Source organism: Tamandua tetradactyla, chromosome 3, assembly GCF_023851605.1.
Source record: "Tamandua tetradactyla isolate mTamTet1 chromosome 3, mTamTet1.pri, whole genome shotgun sequence".
Lineage (NCBI taxonomy): Eukaryota > Metazoa > Chordata > Mammalia > Pilosa > Myrmecophagidae > Tamandua > Tamandua tetradactyla.
This window is the reverse complement of record NC_135329.1, coordinates 193,271,228-193,294,229: the sequence shown is the minus strand read 5'-3', so window position 1 is coordinate 193,294,229 and position 23,002 is coordinate 193,271,228. Positions and strand designations below refer to the sequence as shown.

Sequence of the window (23,002 nt, the reverse complement as noted above, 5' to 3'; positions counted from 1 at the left end):
AAGGGTCCCACCCTACAATATTGAATCAGAATTAGAAGAACAAGGCTTTTCTGGGGTACATAATTTCCAACCAGCAAACTTGCTATTAGTCTGTTGAAATCTTCCATTTCTTCTTGAGTCCAGTTTAAGTAGTTCATGTGTTTCTAGGAATTCGTCCATTTCATCTAGGTTAACTTGTCTCTGTACAATTGTTCATAGTATCTTCTTGTAATCCTTATATCAGTGGGGTCTTTACATGTCCTAATTTTATTTTTTACTTCAAGTCTGTTTTATCTGATGTTAGTATGGCTTCTCTAGCTCTTTTATTTTCTATTTGTGTGGTGTATCTTTTTTTCATCCTTTTCACTTTCAGCCTATCTGTATCTTTGATTTTTAAGATGAGTCTTTTGTAAGCAGCATACAGTGACATCACACTTTTTTTTTTTTTTAACATGGGCAGGCACTGGGAATCGAACCTGGGTCTCTGGCATGGCAGGTGAGAACTCTGCCTGCTAAGCCACCATGGCCTACCCCTACATCACACTTAAAAAAAATCCACTCTGCCAGTCTCTGCCTTTTGACTGGAGAGTTCAATCCATTTACATATAAAGTAACTACTGATATTACAGAACATTCTTCTGCCATTTAGCTATGTGGTCTTTGTAAGTCTTCTACCTTTTTTGTCCTTCACTTCTTCTGTTAGTGCTTACTTCCATACTTATTTGACATTTTTGTATTGAAACCTTTTGAGTTTCTTCTCATTTCTTTTTTGCATGTATTTTTCATATATTTTCTTTGTAGTTATCATTGAGCTAAAATTTAACATCCAGAATCTATAATAATCACATTGGATCTCTACCAAATTTAACTTCAATTGTATATAACTACCCTGTTCCTATTAGCTCTGTCCCCCACATTTTGTTGAACTTGTTACAAATTATATCTTTATACATTATATTTTCCAAACCATAGATTTATCATTACTTCTTGTGCATTTTAATTTTAGAACCTGTGAGAGCTAAGAACTGTTGTTTCATACCAAAAAATATGTGAAATATGGTAACCTTTACCAGAAGTCTTTATTTATTTCTGTGGCTTTGATCAACTCTTGTTTTAGTTTGTTAATGCTACCAGAAATGCTATGTACCAGAAATAGGTTGGATTTTATAAAGAGCATTTATTAAGTTACAAGTTTACAGTTCTAATGCCATAAAAATGTCTAATGCATGCATTCTGAGAAAGATTCCTTAGTTTAAGAAGGGCTGATCTGAGAAGGCACATGGCTAGCATCTGCTGGTCCTTTGGCTTCTGGTTTCAAACAGTTTCCCCAGGGGCATTCTTTCTGTATCTCCAAACATTTCTGTCTGTGTTAGCTCCAAAGCTTTTTCTAAAATGATTCCCTCTTAAAGGACTTCAGTAAGCGACCCACTTTGTATGGGTGGGAACACTGCTCCGTGGAAACAACTTAGTAAAAAGATCCCACCTAACCATACTGACAGGATTAAAGAACATGGCTTTTCTAGGTACACAACAGTTTCAGTCTGACGCATTCCACCCTCTGGACCCCCAAAAAGACATGTTCTTTCCATATACAAAAAAAACATTCATTCCATTATAATATCACAAAGCCTTAAACACTTTCAGTAACAGTACAAATACAACACAAAGTCAAACCAGAACAAAATCTCATCAAGGTCAGTTACAGGATGGTCTGTCCTAAGGCAAAATCTCTTCTGGACCTGTAAAACTCAGAATAGGTTATCTGCTGTCAATATATAAAGGAGAAGTGGTCGTAGAATAAACGGCTCCATTTCCATAGGGAGGAAATGGAAGGAACACAGGGGTAACTGGACCCAAACAATTCCTAAAAGCAGCTGGGAAAAGTCCATTAGACTTCAAAATCTGAGAGTCATTTATCATCAAGACTTGATAGAGTGGCAGTCCCACCCTCTCTAAGGGCTTATGCAGTGGCCCTATTCTCTCCAAACACTAGGGTGAGGTTTGCAACCTTAGAGAACTTTGGGGAGACCACCTTTTCTCATTTCTACCCTTTCATGAATCAAGGTAGCTCCCAGGCTCTCTGCTGTCTCTGGGGCACACACTCAACTCCCTCAGAACAATGGTGGGTGGCAGTAAGGCTCTCCCCAATCCCCAAGGAATGTAGTTTACCTTCCCTGAGGTCTGGGGCACCAAAACTCTTCCTGAACATCGAGGTGGAAGCTCTGCCCTCTACTTCTAAGGCAATCTCACCCTTTCTATATGGATGGCCTGAGATTTTTTGGTTTCAGATGTTAGCCTCCATGGTTTTGCTTTTGAAGTAATTTTGCTTTCAGTTTGTCCCTTTTCTGTGCCTTTTAGTCCATACCAGCAGTGGTTCTTTTTATACAGGTCTTGCAAGAAATTTGTTGGTTTCTGTGCAGTATACACTGATCATGCTTATAAGATAATAGGACCTTCCTTAAACCCTTTCTGGATAACTCCATCTCCAATTTTGGCTTTTTCTGAAACAGCTAACTGGTTCCATGTTTGTTTAAATCCTCCTGTGGGGCACTGCTTTCTGGGGACTCTATTCCTTATAGGCCAGAATTTTTCAAACCATCAATTTCTGATTTCTTTATACCAAAGAGTCCAGTTCCCAGCTGATCTCTTTCCTTTTGCATTTCACTATAAACTGCAAGGAAACACCAGGCCGCGCTTGACACATTTAATTTAGAAATCTCTTCAGCTAAATATCCAAGTTTGTGGTTTTTAAATTCTGCCTTTCATTCAATACTGATAGTCAATTTTGCCAAATTCTCTGCCACTTTAAAACAAGGTATATTGGTTTGTTAAGCTGCAAGAATACAGTATACCAGAAATGGAAAGACTTTTAAAAAGGGAATTTAATAAGTTGCAGGTTTACAGTTCTACATAAGTGACAGTGTCCAAATTAGGCACCAACCAAAGAGGTTATCTTTGCTCAAGAAAGACTGATGCCGTCTGGAACACCTCTGTGAGCTGTGAAGGCATGTAGCTGGCATCTGATGATCCTTGTTCTCTGTTCTTGCTTCCAGCTTCTGATGCTAGTAGTTTCCCCTCTGAGTGGCTGTGGGTCTTCACTCAGTTCCTCTGGGACACAACTCTGAGCTCTGCTCATGTCTAGGCATCTTCTCTCTCTGTGGGTACTCCAAGCAACTCCAAACATCTGTGTATCTGAAGTAACTGTTCTTCAAGCATCTGCATCTGCCCTCTCTATTCGCTCTGAGCTTTCTCCAAAATGTTTTCTCTTTTAAAGGATTCCAGTAAACTAATTAAGACCCACCTTAAATGGATGGAGTCACATCTCAACTAATTAAAAGGCCACACCCACAATTTGGTGTTAAACGTCTCTGTGGAGATATTCTAATCAAAAGTTTCTGCCCTATAGTATTGAATCAGGATTAAAAGAAATGGCTGCCTCCCACAAGAGTGAGTCAGGATTAAAACATGGCTTTTCTGGGGTACATAGTACTTTTAAACCAGCACACAAGTAATCCTTCCCTTCCAGTTTGCAATAACATGCATCATTTCTTTCTAAGGCCTTATTAGAAATATCTTTAGAGTTCAAATCTCTACCAACAGTCTCTTCAGAGCATTCTAGGCCTTCTCTATCAAGCTCCTTACTACTCTTCCAGAATCTTTCCATTATCCATTTAAAAACCATTCCAATATGTTTGATATTTGCAAACCACAGCACCCCACTTCTGTGGTACCAAAACTGATTTCAGTTAATGCTACTAGAATGCAATATACCAGAAATGGAATGGCTTTTATAAAGAGAATTTATTAAGTTACAAGTTTACAGTTCTAAGGCGATAAAAATGTCCAAACTAAGGCATCCATAGAGAGATACCTTGACTCAAGAAATGTCTGTTGGGGAAGGCATGTGTCTGTTGGTCTTTTGGTTTCTGGTTTCAAACAGCTTCCCTGGGGGCATTTTCTTTTGCATCTCCAAACATCTCTGTCTTGGGTTCTGAAGCTTTTTCCAAGTTGGTTCCCTCTTAAAGGACTCCAGTGAAGCAACCCATCTTGTTACATCTCTATGGGAACAATTTAATAAAAAAGATCCTACCCAACAATATTGAATCAGGATTAAAGGACATGACTTTTCGGGGGTACACAACAGTTTCAAGTTGACACAACTCTGTATGTCCTTTCCTTTCAATCTGAAGAACTGCATTTAGTGTCACCTTTAGGGCAGGTCTAGTGGTAAGATCCCTGTTCCAGTTTGCTAGCTGCTGGAATGCAATATACCAGAAATAGAATGGCTTTTAAAAAGGGGACGTTAATAAGTTGCTAGTTTACAGTTCTAAGGCCGGGAAAATGTCCCAATTAAAACAAGTCTATAGAAATGTCCCATCAAAGACATCCAGGGAAAGAGACCTTGGTTCAAGAAGGCCGATGAAGTTCAGGGTCTCTCTGTCAGGTGGAAGGGCACATGGCGAACACAGTCACAGTTTCTCTCTCATCTGGAAAGGCACATGGTGAACATGGTGTCATCTGCTAGCTTTCTCTCCTGGCTTCCTTTCACGAAGCTCCCCGGGAGGCATTTTCCTTCTTCATCTCCGAAGATCACTGGCTGGCAGACTCTGCTTCTCGTGGCTGTGTTGTTCTGCTCTGCTCTCTCTGAATCACCTCATTTCCAAAATGTTTCCTCTTTTACAGGACTTGAGAAACTAATCAAGACCCACCTGAATGGGTAGAGACATGTCATCACCTAATCCACCGTAACAACCACTCTTGATTAAATCCCATCTCCAGGGAGATGATCTAGTTATAGTCTCAAACATACAACATTGAATAGAGATTAGAAGAAATGGCTGCCTTTACAAAATGGGATTAGGATTAATACATGACTTTTCTAGGGTACATCCATCATTTCAAACCAGCACAGATACCTTGGTTCAAGAAAGTCAATGACATTTGGGTTTTCTCTCTCAGCTGGAAAGGCAGATGAGAAACATGGTGATGTCTGCTAGCTTTCTTTACTGTGGGCTCTCTCCAGTCTGTTGGCATTGAGTGTTTTTCAAAATGGTTCCCTCTTAAAAGGCTCCAGTAAAACCCCACCTTGAATGGGTGGAGACACATTTCCATGGAACCCATCTAATCAGAGGTTACGTCCCACAATTGGGTGGGTCACATCTCTATGGAAACAATCAAAAAGACCCCTTGCAGCAATATTGAATAAGGATTAAAGGACATGGCTTTTCTGGGGAACATAATAGCTTCTAACTGGCACAGGGACTAAATCTCAGAATTAACACTTTAAAATATTAAAATGTATTGTGTCCAACAAAAGATTATAAGACAAACAATGAAACAGGAAATGATAGCCCATCCAAAGAAAGAGGAAAACATTAGTGAAGAAATCCAGATTGTGGACATACTGGACAATGACTTTTAAAAAATGACCCTCATTATGCTAAAGAGATGAGAACAGAGAAGGAACAAAGAATATCAGAAAGCAATAAGTAAACAATATGAAAATCTCAATAAAGAGGTAGAAATTTCAAAAAGGAACAAAATAAAACTGCTGGAGTTGAAGATCACAACAACTGAAAAAACTTCCCAGAGAATTTCAACAGCAGATTGGAGCTGGCAGAAGAAAGAATTAGCAAACTTGAAGACAAGACAATTGAAATGATTCGGGCTGAGATGCAGAAAGAAAGAAGAATTAGGAAAAGCAAAAATAGACTAACAGACCTCTTGGACACCATCAAGCATACTAAAATACACACTACAGTGTCCCAAAAGTAGAAGAAAGAGAAAGGGCAGAAGGAATGTTTTATGAAATAATGGCAGAAAACTACTCAAACTTAGCAAAAGACTTAAATGTGCACATCCAGGGAGCTTAATGAACCACAAGGAGGATAAACTGAAGAGAAATATACCTAGACACATGGTGATCAGACTGTTGAATGCAAAGAGCAAAGAGAGAGTTTTGAAAGCTGTAAGAGAAAAGCAGTGTGGCATGTACAAGGAAATCTTAATAAGATTAAGTGTCGATTTCTCATCAGAAACCACAGAGGCAAGAAGGCCGTGGCGTGGAATACTTAAAGTGATGAAAGAAAACAATTTCTAACAAAGAATTTTATATCCAGAAAGACTGTCTTTCAAAAATGAGGGAGACAATAAGACATACCCAGATTAAAAAAAAATGAAGGATTGTGGTAGTTAGATTCAATTGTCAACTTGGCCAGGTGAAGGTACCTAGTTCTTTTGCTGTGGACATGAGGCAATGGTATGTGAATCTCATCTATTGCTCATTACACCTGCAGTTGACTAAGAGGTGTGCCTGCTGCAGTGAATGATGTTTGATTTAATTGGCTGGTGCTTAAATGAGAGTGCTCAATGTAGCACAGCCCTAGCAGCTCAGCATACCTCATCTTGGCACTCGCAGCTCAGTTCAGGCCTTTGGAGATGCAGAAAGGAATCACTCCGGGGAAAGATGTTGGGAAGATGTTGGAGAGAAGGTCAGTAGAGATCAGTTTGTGCCTTCTCATGTAAGAAAGAACCTCAGTCGAAAGTTAGCTACCTTTCCTCTGAGGAACTATATGTTAACTAAATAAATCCCCTTTTATTGAAAGCGAATCCATTTCTGGTGTGTTGCATTCTGGCATCTAGCAGACTAGAACAGTATCTTTCCCTGGATGCCTTAGTTTGGACATTATTATAGCCTTGCCTCAATTTGGATGTTTTCATGGTTTTAGAACTGTAAACTTACAACTTAATAAATTCTTCTTTTTAAAAGCCATTCCGTTTCTGGTCTTTTGCATTCCAGCAGCTTTTACAAACTAAAACATTCTCTGAGCTGATTATTGAGTTTGTATCCAGCTGATGTTATGACAGTAATGTCCTTGAGTGTCAGGAGTTTACAAAACCAAACAAACCAATGCAAAAAACACCTCTCACAGTCTTTGCAATTTGGCTTTGTATTGGCCCAGTATTCTCCTTCAGAGTTCAGCCCTCCTATTGTATCCAAGAAATTACAAATTAATTAATTAAATGAAACTAAATTTAAAAATAATTATTAATAAGTACTTCTAATTAGAATTATTTGTTAATTAGAATTAAAAGCATAATTTGTTAATAAATGACAATTGTTAATTAATTAGTCACATATGATGTGTTAATAATTAACAAATAATCTAATAGGTTTTTCAACTGGGAAGGAGAAGAGGCCAAAACTCGATCAAAAGAACTTTATTGCCAGGCTATGTGCAGGTGGGCTGAAGCCTAAGATGGTGACAGCCCTGAGCAGGGGAGGGGGTACAGGTTATATAGGATGGTTGGCAAGAAATAGAGAAAAGGGAGGTGGTGAATTTTCACTGTCTAGTTTGGATGTGGGAAATTGGCACATTCTCATTGGTTGGTTGAGAACGGAAAGGCAAAGTGGGGAGTTGGCAGCTTTTCACTGGCGAGGTTTAGAATTTAAATGCCTCCATAGCCTTGTAGAGTTGCAGCTATTGAAGGATGGATGTTGGATAAGGGGAGTTTATCTCAAGATTACAGCTGGTGGAGGGCAAGAGGGCATGGGCTGGGGTGGGCTCTGTGGGTTTCCTGAAAATAATGGGTGAGGGGAAGCTTCTTAGAATATTTGCTAGGGGTTGGTCATATCATGGGGAAGGGATTCTGCCTAACACAATCCGTTTCTAATTATTAGACATTGCCAATTTGTAATTAACAAATAATTAGAATGACCGACTGTATAGATGCCTTTTTCATACTTTGTAGTATGTTGTAGAATACTGAAAAGGAAATACCTAGAATTACTGAAACCTGAGTCGTAACACAGATGCCTTGATCTTTATTAATGGTTGTATAACCATATAACCTTTATCTTGTGATTGTGAAAACCTTGTGACTGGCCTCTTATCCTGTTTTACACTTTAGAGTTTAATGATCACAGAGACAGTCTGCTAATGTTTATTAATGAAGGAACTTGAGTCAGCCCAGAACTAACTGCTGACTACAGTGTTTATACTTGCTCATATAATGGTTATTTTCTCTGAGTTCTAGCTTAATTCCACCCCTTTACAGGGCACTATAATTGTTTATACTTGTTACTGTCATGGTTACTTTCCACTCCTTTACACAATACTGTAGTTGTTTACACTTGTTATTGTAATGGTTACTTTAGCTTAGCCCTACTCCTTTACATTTTGTAAATTGTATTTGGTTTTATTTGTTATATAAACAAATACATACATAACAACTCCACCTCCCTTGTTTGAATCCATAAAAATCCTAAACTCCTTAGACTGGGGGAGACAGATTTTAGGCTGATAGTTCTGCTGTTTTCCTTGCTTCCTGTAGCAATAAATTCTTTCACCTTTTTGAAAGTTGGTTGTCATAGATTGATTATGCTCATCAGGGCAGAGAACCCGGCCTTTGATCGGTATCGCCATCAAGATCAGCCCAAGGCGAGAGTGCAAAGAACAGGGTCCCTTCGGTCCTTTCTTTCTGAGCCAGTATCTTGTCTAGGGCTTGTGTTTCCTACTGGCCTTAGATCTTCCGCTATTTCAGGAGTTTGAAAGCTCTCTCTACTACCTATGAAATAGACTTTCTCTGTTTTCGCATTGCCCTATTGTACGATTTAAAGCAGTTAATCCTTTGCCCCAGGTTATTTGACTTAATGGATTCTTACACTGGTTTGGCTGACCCAAGCAGCTTTTGCCTGAAGGGGAGATTGGGGGTGGGGAGGAGGCCAAGGGCTAATTATGGAAGTGCAGCGGAACTTCAGGCCTGGCTCCAGAGGGGGAGGGGCCAGCAAGGGCTCAAGGAGTTTCTCCTACGATGTTTGAAGATACATTTTCTTGATTCAGCGCTGGGCCAGTTAAGACAGCCTTTAACTGTTTTCCAGTTTTGATGACAGTCCTCTGCCACTTTTGGTTGAGTAGGTTAGAACAATGGTTGCCCCCAGACCAGGTCTCTAGCAATTGAAGTAGCTGATCAAAGTAGTGATCAGCAATCAGACCATCCCAGCCTCTGTCCTCTCACCATCCTGATCTTGGGGAACTGAGGCAGGCTAGAGCAGCACCTGAGAGGATAGAGAAGATACCCATGGAGAAGTTTGTTTGAATTTGTAAGCTGTTGGAATGCAATATACCAGAAACAGAATGGCTTTTAAAAAGGGAAATTTATTAAGTTGCAAGTTTACAGTTCTAAGGCTGTGAAAATGCCCAGATTAAGGCCAGGCCATAAAAAATGTCCAAACTAAGGCATCTAGGGAAAGATACCTTGGTTAAGAAGGCCAGTGATGTTGGGGGTTTCTCTCTCAGCTGGAAAGGCACATAGTGATGTCTGCTAGCTTTCTCTCCTGGCTTCTCACTTCAGAAAGGTTCCCTGGGGGTGTTTTCCTTCAGCATCTCCAAAGGTGTGGCTGTGTGGGCTCTGAAGGTTTTTCCAAAATGGTTCCCTCTTAAAGGGCTCTGTTCTAGTTTGCTATCTGCCAGAATGCAATATACCAGAGGCAGATTGGGTTTCAATAAAAGGGGATTTATTTAGCTAACTTTCAACTGAGGTTCTTATGTAGGAAGGCACAGGGCGATCTCTGCTGGCCTTCTCTCCAGGCCTCTAGGTTCCAACAACTTTCCCTGGGGTGAGTCCTTTCTGCCTCTCCAAAGGCCTGGGCTGAGCTGTGAGTTCTGAGATGACTGACGTATGCTGAGCTGCTTGGGCTGTGCTACGTTGAGCTCTCTCATTTAAGCACCAACCAATTAAATCAAACATCATTCCTTGCAGCAGGCATGCTTCCTAGCAACTGCAGATGTAATCAGCAACAGATGAGGTTCACTTACCATTGGGTTCATGTCCACAGCAATAGAACTAGGCACCTTCACCTATCCAAATTGACATCTGAACCCAACTACCGCAGGCTCCAATAAGCAAACCCCACCTTGAATGGGTGGAGACACATCTCCATAGAAACTGTCTAATCAAAAGTTACCACCAGCAATTGGGTTGGTCACATCTCCATGAAAACAATCAAAAAGCTCCCACCTAACAATAGTGAATGAGGATTAAAGAACTTGGCTTTTCTGGAGTACACAACAGATTCAAGCCTGCACACCTCCTTTCATTCTTAAGAGGCAATCTTTGTTCTGATTTCTAGCACTCTAGCTTAGTTATGCTTGTTCTAGGATCAGTTTTTACTTTTTGGCTTCTGGCTTCTTTTGTTGTACATATTTTGTATACAAGTGCTTTGTCAGATATCTGCTTGTGAATATTTTCTTCTGTGTGCTTTGCCTTTTCACCTTATTAGTCATCTTTTTTGAAATGCATAATTTTAATGTTGAAATCTAATTTATCACTTTTTTCTCTCATTTAAAAATTCTTTGCCTATTCACAGAGCATGAAGATATTATATTTTCTTCAGAATTTTTGTAGACTCAGTTTTTGTTTTAAGTTCATGATCCACTTCAAGTTAAATTTTGTGATGGTATCCCAATAGTAGTTCCAGTTGTTTTATTACCATTTATTGAAAAGACTTTCTCTCATTGAATTTTCATGTGTTGTAAAAAAAACAATTGGTTGTTTATGAGTGGGTCTGTTTCTGACTCTATTTTATTTCATTGATATATTAATGTTTACTATGCAAATATCACACTCTCCTGATCTACTTATTGTAGATATATAATAAACCTTGGCATCAGGTAATATAAATGTCCCATATTGTTCTGCTTTCAAGATCAGTTTGGTTCTTTGACACATTTTTGTGCTTCCATATAAATTTTAGAATTAGTTTGTCAGTTTCCCAAAAATGCATGATGGGATTGTGGTTTGCATTAAGTTGAACCTATAGCTCAATTTGGAGAGAAATGACATCTTAACAATATTAAGTACTTCAATTCATGGCCATTTTATATCTCTATTTAGTTCTCTAATTTATCTCTGCAATGTTTTTTGATTTTCTTTTGAGGTTTTGCACATTTTTCATTAAATATTTTCCTATGTATGTATGTTTTTCAGTGCTATTGTAAATAGTATTTTTGTGTTTTCAAACACTTTTTATTGTGAAATATAACATTCAAAAAAGCAATAAATTTCAAACAACATTGTAACAAGTAGTTATAGAGCAGATTTCAAAGTTTGGTTTAGGTTACAGTTCCACAATTTCAGGTTTTTCCTTCTAGCTGTTCCAAAACACTGGAGTCCAAACAGAGATATCAATATAATGATTCAGTAGTCATGCTCATTTGTTAAATACTAGCTTCTCTGTTTTAACTCCTCCTCCTTTGATTCTTCTTTTTATCTTTAGGGATATTTGGGCTATGCCCATTCTAACTTTTTCATGTTGTAAAGGGTTGACAATATGAGATAGGGGGATGGAACTGGTTGATGTTCTTGAAGAGACAGGCACCTCTGGGTTTCAGGACTTATTTGGCCTGGGAAAAACTGAAGGTTTTAGGTTTCTGAAAAGTAAGCTTAGTCCGTGAAGCTTTTATACTCTCAGATTAGAGCCCTGGTTGTTCTCCAGGGTTAACAGGAATGATATTGGTTGGTTTTGGCAAACCATGGCGGTCGGCAATATCTAGCTTAAGCTTACGTAAAGGTAAGCCTCCAGAATAGCCTTGACTCCATTTAAACTCTCTTAGCCCCAGATACCTTATTTTGTTATGTTTCTTTTCCCACTTTTAGTCTGGAAGGCATTGAGAATCCCACAATGCTAGTGAATCATGTCCCATATTGTCAGGGAGACTCTCACCACTCAATGTCATGTCCCATGTAAGGGGAAGGGTAATGATATTTTTTTTTTTTGTTGACATGGTCAGGCACCGGGAATCGAACCCGGGTCCTCTGGCATGGCAGGTGAGAACTCTGCCTGCTGAGCCATCGTGGCCCGCCCAGGGTAATGATTTTCCTTGCAGAGTTGGGCTTAGAGAGAGAGAAGTCATATCTGAGCAACAAAAGAGGTTTCGTGGAAGCAACTCTTAGGCATAATTATAGGTAATCTTAGCTTCTCCACTACAAAAATAAGTTTTGTAAGGCAAGCCTCAAAAAGCAAGGTCTTAGCCTATTAACTTGGGAGTCTCTAATGTTCAAGAGAGTTCCAGGGGTTTCCCAGGTGGGAAAGTTTAGTTGTTCCATATTTTTTTCTCTAGACCCCTAAGGGACTCTACCAATACTTTTTAATTATGAGGACACCATAGTCTGGAATGTATCTGGGTATTATATTACACTATACAGAATTACAAGGCCTCATTCCCATTTTCGGCTCCATGTGTTTGGGTTGTTTAAATGAGTTATCCAGGCAGGTTGAGCTAGATTGTGTGTGTTCTAGCTTGCTAATTGTCAGAATGTAATATACCAGAAACAGAATGGCTTTTAAAAAGGGTAATTTAATAAGTTACTAGTTTACAGTTCTAAGCCTAGAAAATGTCTCAATTAAAACGAGTCTATGGAACTGTCCAATCAAAGGCATCCAGGGAAAGATACCTTGGTTTAAGTAGGCCGATGAAGTTCAGGGTTTCTCTCTCAAGTGAGAAGGCACATGGCGAACATGGTATCATCTGCTAACTTTCTCTCTTGGCTTCCTGTTTCATGAAGCTCCCCGGGAGGCCTTTTCCTTCTTCATCTCCAAAGGTCGCTGGCTGGTGGACTCTGCTTCTCATGCCTATACAGTTCTGCTCTGATCTCTCTGAATCTCTCTTCCTTCAAAATGTTTCCTCTTTTATAGGACTTCAGAAACTAATCAAGACCCACCCAAATGGGTGGAGACATGTTGTCACTTAATCCAGTTTAACAACCACTCTTGATTAAATCCCATCTCCAGGGAGATGATCTAATTACAGTTTCAAACATTCAATACTGAATAGAGATTAGAAAAAATGGCTGCCTTTACAAAATGGGGTTAGGATTAAAACATGGCTTTTCTACAGTACATACATCATTTCAAACCAGCGCAGTGTGCTACAGAAAATTTAGGTTTTGGACAAAATAAACCTCTCTTCCTTTGGTCTCATATAGTAGGTGAAGGTCTACAATACAGACAATATCATTTTTTTGGCCTGTATTCTGATTTATCTTAGTCCCAACCAGATTGACTTTGTTCTTATCTGTAACTGAAACTTGATCTCATCTTCGGCTTCTTTACCAGTTGCTGTATATAGGAATGCTGACTTTCAGAGCTGCAGACCTCCAACTCTGAGTCTCAGGTGTCCCATAGGTACCCAAAACATACCACATTTGTTCTTTTGCCTCTGGCTTATTTTGCACAACACAATGTGCCCAAGGTTATTCACTTCACTGCATGCTTCATGACTTCGTTCACCTTTGTTAGCCGTGGTATTCCATCACGTGTATACATCACATTTCACCATTCTGCTTCTCAGTCATTGTACCCCTCAGCCCCTTCATCTTCTGAGCACCATAGATATGGCCCAAAATAAACAATCCATGTCTTACAGTGTCCTCACTTAGTTGTACCATCCATCAGCACTCTCAGTATTAGACCATTTTCATTGGTCCAAAGAGGTGACCAATAAACACAGCCTCACCAAATATCAAATCTAAACCTCCCATTGTCACTTGTCCCTCCACCAAATTATTTACCCCTGGTATTGTTGTGGTACTCTTAATATCTTTCTGTTAACTATAGGCCATAGCATGCAATATTAGTTTTCGCTCTATTGTTGCTCTGTTCAAGCTCAAACCTTTGAAGAAGTTCATGTAAGAACTTACTATAACTGTAGAATTAATTGGTAGGGTACATGATTCTATAGAACCCCTTTCAGTCCTATTCACCTTCAATATGGCAATGCTACTCATAACCCCACTAATGAACTACCTTCACATCTATCCATTCCCTTACATTTAAGTTCAACTTCACTGGGTAACCATTTGCCCATCTCTAGCTTCCCTGTACTTCAACGCTTCCTATAGTCTACATTGTAAGCCTCTGAATTTACCTGTTCCAGAGTCATAATAGCAAAATCATATAGTATCTGTCCTTTTGTGTCTGGCTTATTTCACTCAGCATTATGTCCTCAAAGTTCTTCCATGTTGTCATATGCTTCAGGACCTCATTTTGTACTACTGATGTATAATATTCCATTGTATGTAATACCACATTTTCTTTATCCATTCATCTCTTGATGGGCACTAGAATTGTTTCCATCTTTTGGCAATTGTAAATAGTGCTGTTATGAACATTAGTGTGCAAATATCTGTTTATGCCACCACTCTCAGCTCTTTTGGGTATATACCGAGTATTGGTATTCCCAGGTTGTGGGGCAACTTGATAAGTAGTTTTCTGAGGAACTGCCAAACTGTCTCCGTAATGGCTGTACCATTATACATTTCCACAGAAAATGAATACGTTTTCCGATTTCTCCACATCCTCTCCAATATTTGTAGTTTTCTGTTTGTTTAATAGCAGCCATTCTTACAGGTGTGCAGTAATATCTGATTGTAGTCTTGATTTACATTTTCCTTATAGATAGTGAATGTGAGCATTTCTTCACGTGCTTTTCGCCATTTGTATTTGTTCTTTGGAAAAATGTCTATTCGTATCTTTTTCCCATTTTATAATGGGGTTGTTTGTTCTTTTGTTGTTGAATTGTATGATTTTTATATGTACAAAGGATATCAAACCTTTATTTAATATGTGTTTTCTAAATATTTTCTCCTATTGAGTTGGCTGCCTCTTCACCCTTTTGACAAAGTTAGTGAGGCACAAAAGCTCTTAATTTTAAGGAGTTTCCATTTATCTATTTTTTTTTCTTCAGTGCTTGTGCTTTGGGTATAAAGTTTAAGAAGTTACCTCCTATTACTAGGTCTTGAAGATGTTTCCATATATTCTAGGAGTTTTATGGTACTGGCTCTTATATTTAGGTCTTTGATCCACTTTGAGTTAATATTTGCATAGGGTATAAGGTAGGGGTACTTTTTCATTCTTTTGGCTATTGATATCCAGTTCTCCCATGCCATTTATTGAAAAGACTGTTGTACTAGTTCACTGCATTTAGGGGCCTTGTTGAAGATCAATTGACCACAGATTTTGTGGTCCAGCTCCGCATTCTTGATTCAATTCCATTGGTTAGTACTTCTGTCTTTGTGCTGGTACCATGCTGTTTTGACCACTGTGGCTTTATAATAAACTTTAAAATCAGGAACTGTAAGTCCTCCCACTTCATTCATTTTTTTTTTTTTAAGGATATGTTAGGTATTCAAGTGTCTTTCCCTTCCAGATAAATTTGATAACTAACTTTTCCAAGAGTTGTTGGAATTTTAATTGGTATTGCCTGGAATATGTAGGCTAATTTGGGTGGAATTGACATCTTAAAAACATTCAACCTTCCTATCCATGAGCATGGAATGTCTTTCCACCTATTAGATCTTCTTTGATTTGTTTTAGCAGTGATTTTTAGTTTTCTGTGTATAGGTCCTTAACATTTGTATTGGTTTGCTAAAGCTGGAATGCAGTATAACAGAAATGAAATGGCTTTTATATTGGGAATTCATTATGTTACAAGTTTACAGTTCTAAGACCAGAAAAATATCCAAAGTAAGGCATCCAGGGAAAGATACCTTGACTCAAGAAAGGCCAATGCATCCAGAACACCTCTACCAGCTTGGAAGACAGGTGGCTGGCAATTTGCTGGGGTCTTTGGCTTCTGGGAAGAATTGTATTTCTGTGTCTCCAAACATATAGGCCTTGTGTTGGCACTCTTGGGTCTGAACTCTTTAAAATGTTTCTCCATTTAAAGGACTCCAGTAAACTAATCAAAACACACCTTAAATGGGCAGAGTCACAGCTCCATCTAATCAAAAGGTCACACCCACACTTGAGTGAATTATATTTCTGTGGAAACAATCTTATCAAAGGGTTCCACCCTAAACAATACTGAATGAGGATTAAAAGAACATGGCTTTTCTGGAGTATATAACATTTTCAATTCAACACATTCCACCCTCTGAAACCCCAAACATATGTTCTTTCCATATACAAAATATACTAATTCCAGTAGATATCACAAAAGTTTTAAACCATTTCAGTAGCAATACAAATGCAATACAAAGTCATAAACAGTACAAAATCTCATCACAGTCTGCTACATGCATGGTGTGTTCTAAGGCAAAATATTCTCTTCTGGCTCTGGACTTGTAAAACTCAGAACAAGTTATGTGCCTCCAATATATAAAGGAGGGACAGTCATAGGATACATGCTCCCATTGCCATAGGGAGACATTGAGAAAAAAAACAGGAGTCACTGGACTAAAACATTTACAAAAACCTGCAGGGCAAACTCCATTGGATTTCAAAGTCTGAGAGTCATTTCTCCTCATGGCTTTAGAAAGCAGCAGTCCCATCTTCTTTAAGGGCTTACACAATAGCCCTGTTCTCTCCAAAGGCTGGAGTGAGGGTTGAAAAGCTGTGGCACATTGAGGAACTACCTTTCTTTTGATTCCACCCTCTCCAAGCATCGGCACAGCACCCAGGCTCTCTGCTACCTCTGGGACACAAATTCAACCCTGTCAGAACAGTGAGGTGATCACCAGTCTCTCCCCAGACCCCGGTTTATTGCTCTGCCTTCTCTGAGACCTGGGGAAGCAGAACTCTTCTTAAGAAACGAAGCAGAAGGCCCACCCTCTGCTTCTGGGGCAAACTCACCCTCTCCCTGTGTGTGGGTAGGTTTGCTCTCTTGGCCTGAGATTTCCTGGCTCCAGAGCTTACCCATGTTTCTGCTTCTGAAGTAATTTTCCTTTCAATTTGTGCCTTTTAGTCAAGACTGGCAGTGGTTCCATTTATACAGATTCCACAACATTCTTGTTGGTTTTCTACACAGCATACTGGGATCATACCCATTAGACAATAGGACTTTTCCACAAATCCTTTTTGGATAACTACATCTCCAGTCCTCACTTGTCCTATAATTGCTGACTGCTACCATGTTTGGTTAAATCATCATGCAGGGCACTATTCTCTGGGGTATTCCTTTCTGGAAGCTCAGAATTTTCCAGACCATTAGTTTCTGTTTTTTTTTTTTTGTATCCAAGAGTTCAATTCTCAGCTTATCTCTTTCCTGTAGCATTTCACTGTAAGCTACAAGGAGAAGCCAGACTGTATTTTCCACTTTTAGTTTGGAGATTTCCTCAGCTAAGTATCCAGAGTTGTCCTCTTTAATTTTTAACTTCCATCCAACAGCAGTACGCAATTTTACCAAATTCTGTGCCACTTTAAAACAAGTGTTGCCTTCCTTCCAGTTTGCAATAACACATTCCTCATTTCCATCTAAGGCCTTGCTGGAAGTATCTTTAGAGTCCACATTTCTGCTAACAGTCTCCTGAAAGCATTGTAGGCTTTGTCTATCAAACTCCTCACAGTTCTTCCAAAATCCATTTTAAAAAGCCATTCCAACATATTTGATATTTGTAAACTGCCCCAGCACCCCACTTCTCAGTACTGAAATCTGTTTTGGTTTGCTAAAGCTGCTGGAATACAATATAACCAGAAATGGAATGGCTTTTATACAGGGAATTTATTACAAGTTTACTATTCTAAGGCCAGAAAAATGTCTCAGCTAAGGTATCCAGGGAAAGATACCTTGATTCAAGAAAGGCCAGTGGGTCCAGAATACGTCTGTCAGCTAGGAAGGCATGTGACTGGTGTCTGTTGGGGTCTTTGGCTTCTAGTATCAAACAGCTTGCCTGGGGGCATTTTCTTTCTGCATCATCAAACAAATCTGGGTCTCGTGTTGGTTCTGTCAACTCTACAGTCTCCAAAATGTTTCCCTTTTAAAGGACTCCAGTCTTTGAATGGGCAGAGTCATAGCTCCATCTAAGCAAAAGTGACACCCATAATTGAGTGGATTATACCTCCAAGGAAACAATCAATCAAAAGATTCCATTCTAAGCAATATTGAATGAGGATTAAGAACATGAATTTTCTGGAATCATAACAGTTCCAATCCAACACAATATCCCTGGTTAAATTTATTCCTAGATACTTGATTCTTTTAGTTGTTATTTTGAATGAATTTTTTCCTTAATTGTCTCCTCAGTTAGATCATTATTTGTATATAGAAACATTAAATTTTTATATATTAATCTAGTATCCTGCCACTTTGTTGAAATTGTTTATTAGCTCAAGTAGCTTTGTCACAGATTTGTTAGGATTTTCCAAGTATAGGGTCATGTCATCTGCAAATAATGAAAATTTTACTTCTTCCTTTCCTATATCTATGCCTTTTATTCCTTTCTCCTACTTTATTGCTCTATCTAGAACTTCTAGTACAATGTTGAGTAATAGTGGTGATAATGGGCATCCTTTTCTCATTCTTGATCTTAAGAGGAATGCTTTCAATCTCTCACCATTAAGTATGATGTTAGTTATGTTTTTTTTATATATGCCCTTTTGTAAATAGTATTTTAAAACTTTATTTTCCAATTATCTTTTTTGCTTAAATTTCACATGCAATTTTTGTATAGTGACAAAAATTATACAGTTGTTAACTGTGACTTTGTAAAATTTACTCATTAGTTTTATAATTTTTATAGATGCTTTAGATTTTTTTTCATACATCATCCATGAATCAAGATAGTCTTACTTTTTCCTGTCTAATCTTCCTGATTTTCTTTCTTTTTCTTCCCTTATTGCACTCACTAGGACCTCCAGTTCAGTACTGAATAGAAGTGATTAAAGTGGGTATCCTTGCTCCTATTATAGGGTAACACATTTAATATCTCACCATTAAGCATAATGTTAAGTATAGGATTTTCACAGATGCTCTTTGTCATACTGAGGAAGTTCTCTTCCTAGTTTGTCAAGAGTTTTTATTGTTAATGCTTGTTGAATTTTGTCATGTCTTTTCTCCTGCATCTGTTGAGATGCTCATATGATTTTTTTTTTCTGTATTCTGTTCATGTGGTGAATTACACTGATATAGTTAAGGAGTCTAATTGAGGTATAATTGACAGAACTGTACAGATTTTAAATGTACAGTTTTATAATCAGCAGACTAAACATATCCATCACACTCAAACATTTTCTTATACCCCTTTATGATTCTACCCTCCTGCCTCTCCCTACCCCTCTTTTCCAGGAAACTATTGATTTACTTTAGGTCATTTTAGATTAGTTTGCGTTTTATAGAATTTTTTATAACTGGAACCATATATTATCTATTCTTTTTTCCACTCAGCATAATTATTTTGAATTTCATCCATATTGTCACATGTATCCATAGTTTATTCTTTTTTATTGCTGAGTAAAATTCTGTCATACAGCTATTATACCATCATATGTTTATCCAGTCATCTGTTAATGGACATTTGGGTTATTTTCAAATGTATAGTGCAAATAAAGCTGCTAGGAATGCTAATGCCCACATCTTTGTATAGGCATATGCTTTTGTTTTTTCTTGGATAAATATGTAGGGATGAAATGGCTGGATGATAAGGTAGGTATATATTTAACTTTTAAGAAGCTGCCAAATTGCTTTCCAAAGTACTTGTACTATTTTTCCCTTCTATTATCAGTGTATAAGAGTACCAGTTCTAGTTTCTTCAAATCCTCACTAAAACTTGGTATAGTCAGTCTTTTTAATTCAGTCATTCTAAATTAAATGTAGTTTAGTGATATCTCATTGTGAGTTTAATTTGCATTTCTTTTATAAATAATGATGTTGTACATCTTTTCATGTGTTTAATTGCCAGCTGTCTGCCTTTTTTGGTGAAGAGTCTGTTGTATCTTTTCCCATTAAAAATTGGGTGTTTGTTATCTTATAAGTTATGAGAGTTCTTTAACCTACAGCATACAAGTCTTTTATCAGATGGAAAATATTTTCTCCAACTCTGTAATTTGTGTTTTCATTCCCTTGACTGTGTCTTTTGAAGAGCAAAAATTCTAAATTTAGAAGTCCAGTTTATCAATATTTTCTTTAATTAATCATGGTTTTGTTGTGGTATCTAATTTTTAAAAATCAAAACCAAAGTCATAAAGATTTTTTCTAGATAGCTATAGGTTTTACTTTGAGTTTATGCTCCATTTGAATTGTTTTTTGTATTGAGATATGGATTGAAGCTCATTTTTTTTTCATATGGATAAGAGAATTGTTCTCTTAGTATTTTTTTTTTTAAAGTCTGTATTTCCTCCACTGAATTGCCTTCTCATTTTTTGAAAAGTCAACTGTTGATAGATGTGTGAACCTATTTTTGGACTCTTTTGTTCCAGTTATCTATTTGTCTATCTTGACACCAGTATCATACTGTCTAGATTATTTTAGTTTTATAATAAGTCTTGAAGTCAGAGAAGGTGAGACCTCTGATTTTGGTCTTCTTTTTATAAGTTGCTTTGGTTTTCATAGATCATTTGCATTTCCATATGAATTTTAGAGGCAGTTCATCAATTTCTACAAAAAGGCTTGATGGACTTTTTATTGGGATTGCATTGAATCTATAGGTCAATTTGGGAAGAATTAGCATTTTAACAATATTGTACTGTTCCACCATGAAGAATATCTCTCTATTTATTTAGATCTTCTTTAATTCCCTACAGTAATGTTTATTACTTTATGATGTACACATCCTTAATATCTTTTATCAGATTTTTCCCTAAGTATTTCATATTTTGATGCTTTAAAATGACATTTTCTGATTGTTTATTGCTAGTGTACAGAAATGCAATTATGTTTATATAACGGTCTTGTATCCTGCAGTCTTGCTGAATTCACTTGCTGGTTTCAGTTACTTTTTTCTAGTTTCCCTCTGATGTTTCACGTAGGTAATCATACCATTTACAAGAAAAGATAGATTTATTTCTTTCAATTTAGATGTCTTTTATTTCCTTTTTTTGTCTTACCACATTTTTGAGGAACTCAAGTGTGATATTGAATAGAAGTTGTGAGAGTGGGCATCCTAATCTGCTTTTTCAGGATAAGGCAAAAGTATTCAGTCTCTTACCGTTAGGAACTATGTTAGCTGCATTTTTTTAAAAGATGCTTTTTATCAGGTTGAAGAAATTCTGTTACAGTCCCAGGTTGCTGAGGGTTTTTCGTTTTTTAGTTTAACAGGCTGAATTACATTTTGCAATTTTTAAAATTCTAAACTAACATTGTGTTTCTGGATTAAACTCCACTTGGCCATGACATATTATCCTTTTTGCAAATTGTTACATTTAATTGGCTAAAATATTGTTCAGAATTTTTGCATCTATGTTACTGAGAGTCGTGAGTTTGTGATTTTCTTTTCTATTAATGCCTTTGTTTGGTTATGATCTCAGGGTAAATATTGGCCTCATGGAACAAACTGGAACATATTCCTCCCTTTTCATTTTTCTGGGAGAGTGTGTATATAATTGATATTATTTCTTCCTTAAAGGTTTGGTTAAATTCACCAGGGAAGCCACTTGGACCTGAGATTTTTCTTCTTTTTTTTTCACATGGGATGGTTTAAAATACAAATAATAGATGTAGGCTAGTATGTTATCAGTTTTTTCTTGAGTGAGCTTTGGTAGTTCCTTTCCTTCAAAGAATTTGTCCATTACATCCATGTTGTCAAATAGATTGATGTAGAGTTGTTAATAATATTCCCTTATTTTTAACATCTGTAGGACCCATAACGAGGTCACCTCTCTCATTCCTGGTATTGGAATTTTAGAAGAACCTAAAAGGGAATGAGAACTCAGGGTGCTGCAGGCCTAGAGATGGCTTCCATACCCACCAGGGGGCAGTCTTGACCTGCGTGTGAGAAGAACCAGGGCATGTAAAGGGTGGGCTCACTGCTTGCCCGAAACACAGGCTGAGGTGTGTACGTGCCGAAGGGCATGTGCAGGACATGCACTCCATAGGTGGATCATGCATAGCCGTGCATGTGTGCACACGTGCATGTGCCCAGGTGTGTACTCATGTCCCTGACCCTGGGCAACTTGCTTTTATCCTCTGGGCCACTGATTCCTCATCCACCCAGATAAGGGCTCTTTGCAGCCCTGAGGGAGCTGTGTTCCTTAGTGCAAAATTTGGAGTGCAGCACCTTTAAGGATTCCAGGCCTTTGATTTGAGATGGAGAGACAGAGTGGGGAGGAGAGAAAAGAATGGAGAGGTTTTTGTCTTCTCCCAAAAGCAATGCTTTAATTGTTAAAAAAAAATGTATTTTCGTTTTCATGAAAGTTTTATTTTAAAACTTAAAACGCCTTGGGCAGTGTTTCTCTATTCACTTGCAGGAAGCTGGGTAGACTGCTAATTCTCAAAACTGTTGGGGCTTTCCAAACAATTACCCCTTAAGGAGAGGGAGAATAATGAAGTGGTGAAGAGGAAGGCTTCAGAGTCAGCCTTCTTGCTTCTCACAGATCATTTAACTGCTGGCCTCGGATTCTCATCTGTAAAATGAGACTAGTAATAGTAACATAGTTTACGGTATCATTATTTATTATTAACTATTGGTTGAATATTTTAGTCTCAGCTCTGTTATAATGTGACTTTTCCCTTAGTGGGGACTTTCTTTCCTCCTCAGTAATGTATGGACTAAGAACACTCATTTTGCAGAGTTGTTGGGGTGAAGAGGTAGAATGTTTGTGAAACCACTTGGTACTTAGTAGGGACTAAATAAATTCATTTTCCTTTCCTGGATCAGTGCTGATTCTTGATCAAAACCTAATCTTTCCTATTGCCCTGACCTCAGCAAAGTGATGGCAATAAGTCAAATGATCCCACTTGGCAGAGACCTTTCTAGGACATGAGTACAGGCATTCAGGAAGGTTGGGGGTGGGGTGGGGGTGGTGGTTGACTTGCTTCCTGGAGGGCTTTCTGACACTTTGGAATATCACCTCATGGTTCTTTGCTTCTACCTTTGAAGGAGACATGGATGTCTTGTCAGGCCCTCCTGAAGTTACTTCTTTGGAGGTATCATGTCACCTATTTTTGCAAGAGAGGAAGATTCATTTCCTGCTCTCCCTGCATTTTTCCCTTCATTGCCCCTAACTTCCAGGTAGACTGTTTATTACCTTGGAAGTCCCTACTTCGGGGGCTGCTGGCACTGCTAGGTGGAGAGTAGCAATTGTTTACAG

The 23,002-nt window shown here is 38.1% G+C and overlaps 1 long non-coding RNA gene across 4 annotated transcripts in view; it reads left to right on the top strand.

Annotated features, from left to right (window-relative positions):
- The window catches only part of LOC143678080 (uncharacterized), an 86,177-nt gene that overhangs the window by 26,935 nt on the left and 36,240 nt on the right, over positions 1–23,002 (top strand). The window lies entirely within an intron of this gene.